Source organism: Scyliorhinus torazame, chromosome 21 (genome assembly GCF_047496885.1).
Source record: "Scyliorhinus torazame isolate Kashiwa2021f chromosome 21, sScyTor2.1, whole genome shotgun sequence".
NCBI classification, from domain to species: Eukaryota; Metazoa; Chordata; class Chondrichthyes; order Carcharhiniformes; family Scyliorhinidae; genus Scyliorhinus; species Scyliorhinus torazame.
In genome coordinates, this window is record NC_092727.1 from 116264543 (window position 1) to 116281219 (window position 16677).

The following is a 16677-nucleotide window of genomic DNA, read 5'->3' on the forward strand; positions in this document are numbered from 1 at the left end:
TTCTTGCAGTGGGCAGGGTGGGAGAATCTAGCCCTGTGTTTGAAAAATGTAATGTGGGTAAAGTATTTATTTTCCGGGTAAGCGTTCTCCAAGGCGGCCTTCAGGACGCGCGACAACGCAGAATCGCTGAGCAGAAACTTATAGCCAAGTTCCGCACACATGAGTGCGGCCTCAACCGGGACCTGGGATTCATGTCGCATTACATTCATCCCCCACCATCTGGCCTGCGAAATCCTACCAACTGTCCTGGCTTGATACAATTCACACCTCTTTAACCTGGGGTTACCCCATCTCTGGATCTGTAAAGATTTAATCACCTGCTAATGGTCGCATTCCAAGCATTGTTTGGCATCTTTGAATGTCTATATATATGTTTCTGGAACATACCTCTTCATTCACCTGAGGAAGGAGCAGCGCTCCGAAAGCTAGTGACATCGAAACAAACCTGTTGGGCTTTAACCTGGTGTTGTAAGACTTCGTACTGTGCTCACCCCAGTCCAACGCCGGCATCTCCACATCATTTATTTTCATGTCATTGCTTGGGCCTCTTTTCTCTTGAAAGAAGGCAGCTGGGGGGCGGGGGGTGGAGGGGTGACTCATAACATCTCGCGAGATTGCGTTGAATCCCGTGAGGCATTGTGAGCCGGGTAGATCCCAGGAACGCGATCTCCCATAACCACTACTGTAAATAATGTAAGACGACTGATGTAAATGATAGAAACAGACCGATGTGTAAATATTTTTCTTTGTCCTTTGTATCCAGATGTTTGTCCATGCTTATCCTTGTCCTGTATACTACAAAAATCTCAATAAAAACATTTTTTTTAAAAAGGGGGGTCTCACAGCTTTCAAAGGCCAGGCTGCACTGCATCAAGCTGCTTTTTGGGCGCAGCGTGGCTATTGGATCCCACCCACAATATCCTCATCACAACGTGCCCTTCCACCTATTTTCGTGCCATCAGCAAATTTGGAAACCTTACATTCCATTCCTTACTGCACTGGTTACATCACTCTGAAAAAGACCCATTTATTCCAACTCTATTTTCTATGTGACAGCCAGTTTTTAATCCATGCTATCACACTTCCTTCAATTCTATGGGTTTTACTTTATGCACCAGCCTCTTACACGGCACCTTCTCAAATGCCTTTTGGAAATCAAATACACTTCATCCACTGGTTCCCCTCTATCTACTCTCCCTGTTACATCCTTAAAGAGTTCAAGAAAATTGGTCAAACATGATTTACCTTTCGTAAAACCATGTTGACTAGGTGTGATTATATTCAACTTTCCTAAATGATTAGCTATTTCCTCTTTGATTATTGACTCCTGCGTCTTTCCAATTACAGATGTTAAACTAACAGGCCTATAGTGACCCGGGGCTGGGATTGAATCCATGTCCTCAGCGCCAGGAGACTGCTGTGCTAACCACTGCACCACCGTGCCGCCCCACTGTTTGCTTTTATACTGCATGCAAATTTTCTTTCAAAATTTATTTTCTCCCTTTTTATGAGTTGGATCCTCAAACCTCCCAGTCCACTGGTCTACCCTATCCTTTGCCACTTTGTTTAACATTATCCTTGACCTCTTTTGTCATCCATGGATTTGCCTCTTTCTCGTGGAATCCCTCTTTCTGATGGGGGTAAACTCCTGCTGAGCTTTATGGACCAGCTGTTTAAATATCTGCCACTGCTCATCTATTGCGCTGTATCTTAGCGTGTTTACCCATTTCACCTTAAACAACTCCTCCCTCATGCCATTATAATTGCCCTTATTTAAGGGGAAGACATTGATTATGGACCTATGGCATTCACCCTCAAACTGTATCTGGAATTCTATCATTTTCACAGAATTTACAGTGCAGAAGGAGGCCATTCGGCCCACCAAGTCTGCACCGGTCCTTGGAAAGAGCACCCTACCTAAGCCCACACCTCCACCCTATCCCCACACTTCCATCCTAACCCCGTAACCCCACCTTACCTTTATTGGACACTAAGGGCAATTTAGCATGTTCAATCCACCTTGCCCTGCACATCTTTGGACTGTGAGAGGAAACCGGAGCACCCGGAGGAAACCCACGCAGACATGGGGGGAACGTGCAGACTCTGCAGAGACAGTGACCCAAGTCGGGAATCGAACCTGGGACTCTGGCACCGTGAAGCCATTGTGTTAACCACAATGCTACCTTGCTGCCCACTATTGTGGTCACTACCCCCTCGGGAATCCTTAACCACAAGATCCTAGATGAATCTTTCTTCATTACACAAAAGCAAATCTAAAGTACCCCGTTCCCGAGTAGTTTCCTAAACGTACTGCTCTAAAAAGCAATCCCTGATGCACTTCACAAATTTGTCTTCGACGTTACCCTTGCCATTTTGTTTTGCCCAATCAATATGCAGATTAAAATCTCCCATAATAATTGCAGTTCCCTTCAAACATGTCCTTGATATTTCCCCATTTATGCTCTGACCTCTTGAGAGGTCACGTTGTGGGGGTCTATAGATTACTCCCACACTCGGCTTCCTTCCCCTGCTATTCATGATTTCAACCGGAAGTGATTCTACAAGGGCAGCACGGTGGCACAATGGTTAGCACTGCTGCCTCATGGCACCGAGGTCCCAGGTTTGATCCCGGCTCTGGGTCACTGTCCATGTGGAGTTTGCACATTCTCCCTGTGTTTGCATGGGTTTCGCCCCCACAACCCAAAAGATGTGCCGGCTAGGTGGATTGGCCACTCTAAATTGCCCCCTAATTGGAAAAAATGAATTGGGTACTCTAAATTTAAAAAATAAAATAAATAAGTGATTCTACATCACTATCCACTGTCTTTATATGATGGCTCAGCATTGCTCTGAAACCTTCCTTGATTAACAACGCCACCCCACCCCCTTTGACCTGTTCTTTTGGAACCTTGTATACCCTGGGATGTTGAGCACCCAGTCCTGGTCACCATGCAACCATGTTTCTGTAATAGCTAATACATCACACATCATATGTTGCAATCTGTGCTATCCACTCATTTATCTTGTTGCAAATGCTTTATGCATTCAGATAAAGAACATTTAGCTTTGACTTTTTACAGTTGTTTATAACTCTGGATTTGCTCTGTGTTGCATATTTTTGTTTACATTTCCTGCCCGGGCATGTCACACTATGACTGTCAAGTTCCCCCTCAATATCCTGTGCCACCGCTCCCTCATATACCCCTGATTTTTAAACCTTCTGCTATTGGAACACTCCCCCTTCCTAGTTAGGGCTCTTGCATGAGTCCACTGTGCAATATAATGCTCATATGATGTGTCCTTGCCTGTTGTTTTCTGTTGACGCTCAGACTTATCACTAACCTGCATTCCTACCTTTAACTTTGACTTCCTAATTTTCCAAGCAACTGAACCCTCACCCCCATTCTTTAGTGGGGTAGAAGAACATTCAGTGGATGAGAGATGATTTACTCTGCCTTCACCTTTTAGATAGTTTGTATTATCATTCTCGTCACTTGACAACATATTCCCTAACAATGTAAACATACAATTGAAAGTATGTAGTGATTGACATTCCGGGCTGAAGATATTCATGTATTGCTGGATTGTATATTGGAACTCGTACAAGATGTCTACTACAAACCTGGTTCCTTTGAGAAGCTGAAAAACATCATCTTGCCAGAGTAAATAGATCAGGCTACCGTTACAAGTGAAATTTATCACAAGAATCAAACACACACATAAGTAAAATACAGCAGAAGCTAAAATGTAATAGAGGATTTAACTTAGTTTGCAGAGGCATATTGCATAAGTTATTTGGAGCTGAATTGTCTCTGCCCAAAGGAGACATGTTGGAAGGTAGGAGAGCTGCTAATGTGGCAGTGGAAGGGATTAGGACCCTGATCACGAGGGTCTGCCTGCCTGGCCACAACTTGCTAGGAAGAAGCATTCCTCATCTTAAAGGGCATGGTAGCAGTGTTGCTTCATTGGCTGCCATTGCCAAAATGCCACCCTGCGCCAGGTCCTGCTGGCCATCAGCACAGTGACTGCTCCCACTTTCAGTTCCCGCGGCGGGACTCCTCAACATCTGACAAAACCCGTCTCTTTCTGTGGAGCATACCTTAGTCCCATGAATCTCCATCTCTCATTCACTGATGTGGCTACAGATAGCTGAAACAAATGAACATAACACACACCCTAGAATCTCACCCCTCGTCCCTCATTCAAACCAGACCAAAGTCAGAGTGCAGCATCTTGAACCTGGCATGATTTGAAGAGCCAGTTTGACGGCCTGATGAGGTTTTGCTTCCTCAATGACGGTTTTGACAAAGACACAATCATCTTTCTCCACTCTGACTGATTAGTAAATCAGAACACCAGACCTCTGTTCGGCAGAATAAATATGACTTCTGTTATCCAACCGTTGAACATAACAGGTGTGTCTGCGAGCTTGCATTCTTTGACGCTTCGCTGATTGAAACCTAGAAGCAAAATATTAGTTGTCCTTCAAAAGATCTATAATCTGGCTAGCTAATGAATAATGCGAAGAGATGTAATGTAGAAATATTTCTAGCCTAGCTGCTTCGCAATATCAGTGTTCCAAGAAATACAAACTGAATGTGTTCGGAATAGGCAGCAGTTCAGTTAATTTCTGGAAGGAAAAGACAGGTTAATGTTTTGGATGGTCCTCAGCATCGGTGCTCCAATTAGTTCTGATCAAGAGTCCAGTCAAAAACAGCAGCCCATTTTTGTATCAGACGCTGACTAACAATCGTTTTGTGTTTTATTTCAGATTGCCAGCATTTGCAGTTTTTCATTACACATCCACACATCCAATGTTTATCCAATCTCTTAATTAATGAGGATAGTTTTGAAGAATTTCACAAATCTTTGACTCCCTGGTGATATAGTTGCAACATTAGCATTTTGTAATCATTCCAAAAAATCTTTGAATATTCCTTCACGTCTTCGAGCAAAATATGCAGAGGGGATATGAGGAAGAACTTTTCTACTCAGTGAGTGTAATGACTTGGAGACTGCGGCCTACGTGGGTTGTGGCAGTGGAGAGGATCAATGATTTCAAAAAAGAAATTGGATGGTAAATTGAAGGAAATAAACATGCAGGGCGAGGGGGATAGATTGGAAAATGGACTGACTGGATTGCTCTATGGAGCGCCAGCATAGACTCAATGGGCCAAATGGCCCCCTTTGTGCTGTATATAACTCCATCATAGAGAGTCATTGCACCTTCTGTTTGTGTTGTGTTCTAGTTCTTGGGTTATGTTTATTTTCTTTTGGATTTTGCCCTCACCTTTCGCCCATCTTATAACCATGAACACATTCTCTATTGCTCCTGCCTTGCCAGTGTCAGCCAGCAAGTTTCTGTTTCTTTCAGATAGATACAACTTTTTATTTCTGGTTTCAACCCTCAACCAGGCAACATTTAAGGCAAGAAGACTTTGGTTGTAATCCAATGGTCATGCTGCGCTAAAAAGCAATTCGCCGCAGTGCAATGTGGCCAATAAAAGCCGGGAGACTCCGCTTCCGAGATCTACTCAGCTCGTATCGCCTTGTGAGATCTAACGTGATCTCGCGAGACGTTGCAAATTAAATCCCGCCCACACATTTTAGCAAATCTGCATATTAGAGCGCGACAGCTAGTCTCACTTTAATGTGCAGATTCCTGAGGTATCTGAGGCATTGGGATTTATCCCCATTGCCTTGGATGTGCACTATTCATCTCTGGTCTGCACAAACTGTGACTGGACAGAACGGCACTTGGGGTGGTCTCCCAGAGGATCGGCGACCCCAAGGTACATGCCTGTTGGGCAGGGTGGCACCCTGGAGCTGCTGGTGCCACCCAGGCACACTGACACTGCCAGCGTGGCAGGGGTGCTGCCAGGGTGCCAGGTTAGCAGTGCCAAGCTTGCAATTTTTGCATAATGACGATTGGGCTGGGGTGCCCTGCACAGATGCTATGGGGGTGTGGGGAGATGGGAGCTGAGGACTTTTCCATAGTGTGTTGGACTTGACTGGTGTCACCTCGGGGGGCCTCGGAGATTGGGACACCATTTAAAAATGGCATTCCAATCTCTTGCTACACTGAGGAGTTCCGGCGAGTGGAGCTCCTCTGTATAGAGAACGGGGCTATGTGCGGCCTTGCTAATATGTTCCCCGCTGAGTCTCCTTATTTAACGTGAGTTGCATTGTCTAGCCACGTGTTTCTCGGCACTGCGAGCGCTGGGAAACACACGGCTAAACGCGCTCACTATGGGTCTTTGTTTCCATTTAGTTAAATCACGCCTATTTTGGCTTTCTGCACAAGGTGCAAAATGGGGGAAATATTTCTTCAAACTATCCAACAGGATATCTCCTTCAACTGACTGCAACGAGATTTGATCGCAGGTGGTGACATTCAAAATTTTGCTTTGTCGTCCAATTGCGAGGTTTTATTAGCCAAAGTAGAACCAATACTAAGTAACACTAGTAAATCAATAACAGTACAAAGCCCCCCCCCCCCCCCCCCCCCCCCACCACAATTGGTAAGAACTAATTGATTCTGCCATTTTTTAATCAAAGAAACATGCGGCCGTGGTTTAGGATTTCTTGGTTTCATTTGCCATTGTGCAAGAGACCGCAGCTGGTTTTTGCTGCCAGATCGCATTGCCCAGAGCAGCTGAGTGACTCTGTGAACATAACGCACTCTGGCACGATGTACTATGGATATCCAAGACAGTGCATTCTCAATCTCTAAACCTCTAGCGCATCAGGAACAAGTGTTCCTGCGCTTTTACATTCAGACTTCAAAACACTTTACAAACACAAGCAAGAACGTCAAACAATGTGGGCAGGACTTCTGAAGAGAGGTACATTTACAGAGATTTTAGTTTTATATTTGTCTGTTGTGTGAATTGCCAGCCATTGTTTATGTGAAAGGAAAAATTGCAGCAAGATTTCTGAGAATCAATATGTCATTCTTTAGAACAGAAAAGGCTCTAGTGGACTGATCTTTGCCTTACGAATAGTGGAGCTTCACGTTGACGGTGTACCTAGTGGTATTGATGAAATAGAATTTACTATATATTATGTTTTAAATGTGTTTTTGTAAATGAGAAAACATTGCACCTGAACAATCAATTGGCATATCAGGATACAGTTAAGCTGGAATAATATTCATCCAATTTAATTACATTTTAGATTTGATATCCGAAGATACCCAAAATATATTGATGTTCTGCTTCATAATATTGAATTAGCTTTTAGAATAAAGCTGTTAAGTGTGACAAGTATTTGAATAGTAGATTGGAGTGTCAAATTTTTTAGTTGAAGGATGCCAATAAAATGCAGCACTTGAAAATGTAATGTCAAATTGAATTTCCAATATTAAGGTACAGATGCTAATAAAATGGGGGCTGACCTTTTGTTTACTTGTTCGTGGGAAGCATTTCATTTTTGACGCACAGTCATTTCTGGTGCACATTAGATCAGTGTAATTTATTCTTTAGCACAATAATTTTGTGAATTTTTTCTGCTTTAAAATGCACTTAGCAAAGTATGATGAGGGTTCAGGAGGAGCATAAGTAGATGTCCCCCATTTTCTGCACATCATATTTAGGTGTCAGGAAATTGGAAATCCATAGACCTAGAATGTTGTTGCATGTTGTTGATTTACTTCCTTTTGTTCCAAGTAAAGTTTAGTGTTTTTAGTTCATGTGTTGCAGTCGAATCTTAGAACTAGATTACTGCTAAGTGTTATGCTCAAATCATAAAACTCGGTAGGATGCTGCTGAATGATTCTCTAAAAATGTATTTGTAATTTAGACCATTTAATTTCCCATTCTGCAAATGAGATTAAACAAAAACAGTTTGTTTTGCTGTGTATGAACTTTATCAAGAAGCTGTTAATGTGTCAAAGACATTAAAGTGCTTGACTGACATATTCAGAGTGCTGAGTGATAAAAACATGAATAAATGAGGAACATTTTATGCTCCGATTGGGATCATACTTTCAAATGTTGCATCTCGATCAGCAATCTTGTGCAAAATGGAAATGATTCAAGCTCCGAGCTTGGATTAGGTACTCAGAGTCAATCATCCATTGAATTTTTCATTTTCAAAGAGTACTTTTTCTTTAAAAAAAAATATTCACGTTGAAATTCATGAAAGGAGTTGCAGTGCTGATGCATTTAAATTTTCATCTTTTGCTTCAGTGTCAGTAGTTTATCACCAGTAAATAGATGTGTTATTTCTTCGTCATCATGTTTCAACCAAGCTGTTCAGAGTGCGCCACAAATAGATAAAGGGTGTATATTTGACATCTGTCATTTAAGGTATCTAAAATAGTTGCTTGAGTAACTAAATCTTTATCTGTCATATCCCAATAAAGCTAAATAAGAACAAACCAACTTCCCACAACAGCTTGAATTTCCAAAATACGCCCACGTCAGAGTAAATGAGCTAGCCTTGGTTCTGATTTTTCTTTTTTTTCCAGCCAAATTAATTCAATTTTGCTGAACTAGAAGTTAAGTCCAAATTGATGAGCCATCATCTTTATAGTTGTTATGCAAGTCTTAGTACCCTCCCCTTTCCCCTTCCTAAACTACACATCTGCTCAAGTGTAAGCAATCTTGACTAAATGGCATAAAGAAACCCTAACTGAGTATGCAATAATCTGTGTCTTTGCAATGAAAATTTGGTGAGCTGTAAAATGTTTATCAGAATGCAGTTGTACAATTTTAACTCCACATGGATGTGTAATTTCGCTAATTCATAACTGAGCCATTGTACGTTTGAGGTTTCAACTCTCAAAATGCTGGCACAATCAGAAACTGCAGATGTAATTTCCTACTGTTATTATGATGATTGTAGCAGTCTTCATTTCTGGTGTCATATGCACTCTTCTCATCTCAATGCTTTTTGCAATATCGTTTTTAATATATCTCTGATTTTTCTATCTTTTTATTCTCCACTCTGGACACTGAATATTTTGTTTGGTTGCATGGATTCTCATATTTTCTGTACTGCTTCATGGATTAGTGCAGAGGCAGCTCACGATCCTGGAGAACATAATCAGGGAACTTGCATTCGCATTGAGTTCGGCCTCCCATTTCTCACTGAAGTTCAGGTTTGCCAGGCACAAAATGTAACAAAAAAAAGTGCAGCACAGATGTGCGCACAAACAAGGGATTGTGCTAAAAACAGAAAATTCTGGATAAAATCAGCAGATTTGGCAGCGTCTGGGGGGAGAGAGACAAGGTTAAAGTTTCAAGTCCATATGACCCTTCTACAGAACTGAAGAGAGGTGAAATGTGGTGAATTATATAGTTGGAGAGCGGGTGGGGGAGGTGATGTAGAATAGAAAGACAAAGATAGGTCAGAGCAAAAGAGAAATTGACAGAGGTGTCCTGGACATAAGACAAAGGGCGTTGTTAATTGTACCATTAGGAACTGAAGAGCGCTAATAGTGGCAATAGGTAAGATAGCAGACTGGACAGACTAGGAACTAGAAATTGGACAGCTTGAATACAAGCCATACCTTAGCATTCACTGCAACTGTCAATTGATTTTGTCCAGTTTTATATTACATGAATTGAAATAATTCAACCTTGGACATACAATGATTTTTTTCCCCCTGGAGACCAGAGATTTTCAGTGATGTAGATAAATCCTGCATATCAATGTTAAGTTGAACATCTAAAGGTTCAATACATGACACAATGTACATGACCAAAATCAGTAGAGCTTCATTTTTATAGAGTATTGTATCCCTGTTCACTTTGAAATTAAATGTGTGAAATAAAGCTTTCAGTATCAGTTGCCAAGAGATCGCAAGCGGAAAGAACAAATATATGCTTTTTACTTACGGGTTACAAATAAACTAATAAGAATTTAACTCCCATTAGCTGAAACTAAAATTAATTCAGCTGACAGATACAACATCTAATGCTCAATGGCAGCATGTAATAATGAGACAAAATGATAGTCCCACCAGGAATGTCAAGTGCATCAGAAAATGTGTAGGAATTCAATGGTTTGCATATCAATATTTTAATATTCTTACAAGGAGAACACTGGCAAATTAAGTACGAAAGTTGCCATTTGAGTTCTCTAAACTATCCAGACGTCCTTGGAGTTTTAGCTGGTTCAGGTGAATTTGAAGAGTGCAGAAAAGCAGAAATCACAATTGTGCCCAGCAATTGTTCTAAATTCCATATTCAAAAGCCTGCAGTATATTGTCAGTTCTCACCTCCTATACCATGAGCTTCAATAGCCCCATAACGTCATAAGAAAGGGCAAGTGATTTAGCTAATGTGAAGGGATATGTAGTGAAGTGTAAAGCTGTCACTGCAACTCAGCATTCAGTAGGAAAACTGACTTATTTCTGCAGACAGCTAGTCACAAGTCACATCTGAATATTAAGTCAGATGCATCTCAATTGCCTGCATTTATTAAATTCCAGGGCAATGGGCAATACTGTATTGAGCATTGTTTGAAATGACTCAAAATGTAACAGAAAAACAAACAACTCTGAATGATCCGCCATCGGTCATTGCCCCAATCCTGAGCGAATGGCAAGATTGGCCCCTGGAGTTGGCAACCCTGTGCCCACAATCCAAGGGGGCCGAATGCAGTTCTGAACTTTCCCTTAATTTGAATCGTTACTGACAAAGAATAATCTACCTGGGGTGCTTGAGAGAATGGCAAAATCCATTTGCAAAGCAGCTCTTAAAGAGCTGCAGATAGGTATTAAAGGGCTAATGGTGGTGGATCAGCAGAATGAGAGTAGACCATTCAGTCTTCCGTGCCTGTACTGCCACTAATTCAGATTGTGGCGGATCTGTATCTCAACTTATTTACCTGCTTTAGCTCCATATTCCATAGAAAAAATTCATAGAAAATTTGACTATTGGTTCATTATGGCTAACATTGTCTGCTTTGATGCTGAAGAGGTTCTGCTATAAAATGTTCCAAAGGAGGTTTGCCCTCGTTGAACTATGTCCCAGGAATAAGTACAAGCACCAGCTTTATGAATGGAAAATACCAACAAAACTAGTGCACCTCACCTAGGTTCCTTGTATCTAATTGCAAACCTTATCTGGAACAAATCAGTGGTTAGTATATTGAGGAGATCTCACAGTGCAGTGTTAACATCCATATCTCCGGGCCATGAAGCTCCAGGTTCAAGTCCCACCCTGTACTTGTTGGCCATGAGAAAGAGTGTTCATGACACAGTTCAACAAGCCGTTAATCAATGTGGTAATCAGGGATAAAAGTGTGAAGACACTTAAAAAGAAATTATCTCCAAAACGGTTCGAGAAATATGCTAGAGAGGTTTAGCAGAGCTGGGCAGTTCCTGGCTGAGTGTTAAGTATTGTGTAAATGGAAGTAGAAAGTGCTGAACATCAGTCTTAGTAAACATATGTAAGATAAGTACAGTAACAGCAAACCTGCAATCATTTGTCCTCACTCACACACCAAGGTACTGTTCTGTGATTCATCAACAGAACCAAACCGCACAAGTTCGAAGAAATATTGACGGTTGTCCAATGCATGCTGGCTTTTGAGCTGTGATCTCATCACTTCTGCTTCTGACTGGAAGGAAAGAAATAACATTGGGCAGATTTGATATGTTACAGCCACGCTTAACTTGCTACCTTGTCAGCAACAAGGACCTTACAATAGTAATGTTCATTATCTGCATCCTGGCTGAAAGCAAAAAAGACAGATGACACAACATCTTAAAGAAAAACAAATGTGATTCCATGCAAACAAACACACACGCACAGAGTTCTTGGTTTCCACTGATCTATCCAGGGTAGTTGTCAAGCAGACATCAGACACTTCCCCAGAGATAGGAAACGAAATTCAAAGGCCAAGTAAATCCGCGTTACGTTTGCACACTTCTTGTTGGCCACGTCATCGCCAACCATGGCAGACAGCCAAAGGCTCTTTCTTCTGGGAAATGATGTGTTGCATGAATGGAGAAGAGAACCTAATGAGGCAACACAAAATGCAAATAGTACAATATAGCGAATATTTCAAAATGAAACATTGGCTTGCATCGAGTTGAAAATTCTTCATGATTTTCTTGGCCATTATTAACTCATTATGTATTGAGTTAAAGGCTTCCATTTCAGGAAAATATATGTTGGCTTAAAAAAAAATTTCAGCAGTTAACTGCAAGCTATTCCTTGATAGCAATGATGTTTAAATTGGTAACATTTCTCTGCAAATGTCAATTCTCACCAACAAATGGGAGTGTACAAAGTTGTTGGCAGTCACAGTGACTGATACTGACCCAGAATAGAATAAGATATGCAAATAAAATTGAAAATGTGTTAATTACATATACAGCAACAGATAAGCACGGGCTGGGTCTGTAGCTGTAATCTCAATTTGGCCTTTAAATCTAGTTAAAAATCATACTGAAGTTACATTGATGGCCCATCATATTAAAGTAACCCTTCCAGCCGATCACTCACTTACAATCGCACTGACTGTATCTATTATTCAACGATTTATCACTGAAAAAAATTGGAAGTCAGTCCGACTGCTGTTAATTTGGAATGTTATTCTGGGTCCAACAGTACAGCTTTCATGGATCAAGAATACTTTCAGAATTTCTGAAGCTTTTTTAAAAAAGAAATAACAAAGATTTTTTTATTTGGAAATAGAACAGATGTTGAAATTCAGTTCAACTATGTTGGCTGCTGCACAAAAACACCAACAGTTTGATAGTTCATTTGTCAAATATCCCAAGGGTCTAATTTGCAAAAATGTTACTTGTGTAGATTAACATATTAACAATCTGGAGTGCTTCCCATCTTCTGACCCCATCTATAGGCATCATCTTAATTTCTTTATTTTCTCCAGTTGCACCTTCTTATCAGGAAAATATTTATTTCAGGACTTTAGGCTACTTTTCTTCCACATTAACTAGTTGCTGGGGTATAGTTGCAGAGCTCTGATAACCCTTGATGTTTGACTCAACTGGTATCATGCATGTGTAATGGTTGGACTACAAATAACAGTCTAGCTGGCTGCATGAGGCATTGGCCTGGATCATCTGCCCCCTCAGGAGGTGAGGAAAGAGGCAAGTGGCCCTAAGCAATTGGCAAGTTGGCGTCGGGACAGACCCCACCCAGCTTCCTGACTCCACGGGAAGTAGGTTCTGAGCTGGTCGACCTTCTGGCCTTGCCTCCACTTGACTCCCATAAGTGGCCAATTAACAACCACTTCAGGGCCTCTTCTTGCCCATGCTGCAACCGTGCCAGCTCCAGGCGGACCTGCTAACATGCATGCCAGGTAAATCTGTACAGTCTGCATGTCAGCTGCTGGCGGGAAGGGGAGTGGGGGGTTCTCAATCTGTGCATAATTGAGGGCATGGACATGGCAAGGGGTGTGGCCGCTCACAGCTAACCACATGCTCTTGCTGCTGACCCTCATGGTCCACCCCATCTTCCTCATGAACTCCCAGTGTTCCCACCCTCCCTTCAATAGCACATACCTTTTTCCTGGGTCACTCCATGATCCATGGACTTTGGCGGGTGTTGTTCTCGCAGCAGCCAAGGCCTCCTTTAATGGCTCTGCTGAGTGCGGAGGCTGCTGGCCCCTGTTTGGCTGACAGCATTTGAAAATGAAAAATGAAATGAAATGAAAATGAAAATCGCTTATTGTCTCAAGTAGGCTTCAAATGAAGTTGCTGTGAAAAACCCCTAGTCGCCACATTCCGGCGCCTGTTCGGGGAGGCTGGTACGGGAATTGAACCGTGCTACTGGCCAGCCGTGGTCTGCTTTAAAAGCCAGCGATTTAGCCCTGTGCTAAACCAGCCCAGTTCCGCAGGCGGGAAGTCATCTTCCAGTGTCTTCAATCTGGAGGAAGGCTAGCCGCTGTCCAGCTGGTTGCCTGAGGTTTCCTCCGGGTTCTCCCATTTCCTCCCATAGTCCAAAGATGTGCAGGTTAGGTGGATTGGCCATGCTAAATTACCCCTAGTGTCCAAAGATGTGCGTGTTAGGTATGGTTGCAGAGTTAGAATGAGAGAGTGGGTCTTGGTGGGGTGCTCTTTTGGGGGGGTTGGTGCAGACTCGATGGGCTGAATGGCCTCCCTCTACACTGTACAGATTCTATGGATTCCATGTAAAGAGAAATGCTCAAAGAAAATTAGTGAATTGCCATTAGAAGCAAAAGAGACACTGTGAACTTGGCATTCCCCCACCACCCTCAACCCACCCTCGAACTGCCTCGGTCCATTAATTTGTCTCGGTTTGGATTTAACTCGGGCGGTACGGTGGTGGAGTCGTTAGCACTGCTGCCTCACGGTGCTGAGGACTCGGGTTCGATCTCGGCCCCGGGTCACTGTCCGTGTGGGGTTTGCACATTCTTCCAGTGTCTGCGTGGGTCTCACCCCCACAACCCAAAAAGATGTGTAGGTAAGATGGATTGGCCACACTAAATTGCCCCTTAATTGGAAAAAAAGAATTGGGCACTCTAAATTTATTTTTAATAAAGGTTTGGATTTAACAAAAGTAGCAGCCAACTAATCCTAATCTGGATTTGGATGTAATGTTGCTCTGGGAGTATTGAATGGTTGTTGGGGACGGTACGGCCAATATTAGCCTGCGTCTCTGGATTGCTAATCCAGTGACATTGCCACTAAACCATAGCCTCCCCTCCAAACCACTCACCGTCCTGACTTGGAAATATATTGCCGTTTCTTCACTGTAGCTGGGTCAAAATCCTGGAACTCTCTCCCTAACAGCACTGTGGGTGTACCTACACCATATGGTGGCTCATCAAAAGCAATTAGGTCTGAAAGAATATCTTTTTTTAATTCAGGGGTATTAACACAAGGTAAGGAGAAGTCAAACATCAAGGTGGCTTAAGAATAGTGAGAGTTGACCTAGGACCAAAAGAACAACATGATGCAGAGCATGTCCAAGAGAACAGTGGAAATTATAACAGGATCAAGAGAACAGTGAAAGTGAGGAGAAGCCAGTAGGTTAAAAAAGGAAGGCAAAGTTTGACCGGGACATGTGAAAGGGGTGGCAATGTCAGAAAAGCCACATGAGGTGGCGGAGGATAGAGAGTCAAAGGAGTTAGCAAAGACTCCATAGAACAATGAGAGTTGAAGCAAGGTCAGGACAGCAGCAAGAGTCAGGACTTAATGGTCTCAGCTTTTCTGATAGCAGGGTCTCACTTCCCACCATCCGCAGAGCTGGAGGGTATGCGTCAAATGAGTGTTACGTAGCTGCTAAGAGGATTGATGCGCCCCCCCACCCCCCCCCCCCCCACCCCCACAGAAGGGTATTCTGCCTTAGAGAGCTACCAGCCAATCTGATTGGCCGGCAGCATTGCAGGGGCCAGAATAGGAAATGCAGGGAGGATGTGTGAGACTAAGTCTGGGACCGGAGGCCCATGTAAGTTGTAGGGCTTGACGTGTTGAGTGTTCTGGATCACATACAGGTCACCAACACTTGAAATAGTGCAACACTATTTTATTGAATCATTAACTGTTTAAACATACTTGAACTGTGGGTGAATACGATACTAGCTCTAACTAAAGACCTTTGCCTTGTCCTAACCAGTCGATGCTCTCAGCACATGGTGAATGTCTGTGTTACAGGCTGTGATCTCTGTCCTCCTAGCTAGCTGCAACTCGAATGAGCGGGAACTCTGATGCCCCCTGTCTTTATAGTGCGTGTGCTCCTCACTGGTGATAGCTGCGGTGTTGTGTGTGTTGATTGGTCCCACTGTGTGTCCATCAGTGTGTGTCTGCACCATGATATACTGGTGGATATTATGACAGGGCTCTCAAGAGCGGGCTCTCAAGAGCGGGGAGCATAGAGAAGACTTGGCGGGGGGGGGGGGGGGGGGTGGGGGGGGGGGAACGACCAGGGTCATGTGGGGGAGGCCACCGGACATTAACTAGGAGGGAGATATCAAAAGGAGCTCCTCCTTTTCCCCACTGGGGATCTAACTCTATTTAATTTCGCTCTTCCCCCTTGTGACTTCAATCATCCCGCCAACCTGAAAATTGGGTTTGGTGGGAGCCGGCTTGTAATTGGCCATTTAAGGGCCTCAATTGAGGCATGAACAGATTTCCAGCCCGAGGCCTTGCCTGCCCCAACCTAAATGCCCACCAGTGGGGGAGTGTAAACTTCTGGCCCATGTTACACTTTATTCTATCTTTCAATTTGCTCTTGCTGCACAGGAGGTTTGCAATGGTCATGAAGAGTGGGAGCACTTTCACTGCTCGCACACTCCAGCTTGAAATGGAACATGTGCACAGTTGTTTGAACAAGTCCCTGTAGACAGCAGTGACTAATACAGTGGTAAGGGCTCGAAAGGATTCTTTGTACATGCCCCGACCAGGTTCACTGTACAAATCTCCAAATAAAATAAAGTTATTCTTACTGATGCCTCTGCTTGTAGGTGACCTGAGGCATTTTAGTCTTCCTGAGGGCTGCACGCACAAAACACTTGCTGCTGTTGTCAGAATAGAAGACAATCTGCGCGAAAATCTGCCGAAGCATGAATACTGCTTCATCTTTTTGAGATGCGAGTAAGTCTATTATAGTTACATTTTATCATGCATTGGACCACAATAATTGTACCGTCACTACTTGGATCACTGTTTTACTGACAGATCTGTCTCTAAAGTTCATAGAAGATACCACTTGATTCATCCGACTCAGAAAC

At 42.9% G+C, this 16677-nt stretch overlaps 1 protein-coding gene and 1 long non-coding RNA gene across 3 annotated transcripts in view; one reads left to right on the plus strand and one right to left on the minus strand.

Moving 5' to 3' along the window:
- The window catches only part of znf385c (zinc finger protein 385C), a 520410-nt gene that overhangs the window by 221577 nt on the left and 282156 nt on the right, over positions 1–16677 (plus strand). The window lies entirely within an intron of this gene.
- Positions 8116–13589, minus strand: LOC140398554 (uncharacterized). Its single transcript, XR_011937508.1, has 3 exons — positions 13487–13589; positions 11427–11571; positions 8116–8251 (listed from the first exon to the last, which is right to left on the minus strand). It is a non-coding gene; the product is annotated as an uncharacterized lncRNA (long non-coding RNA).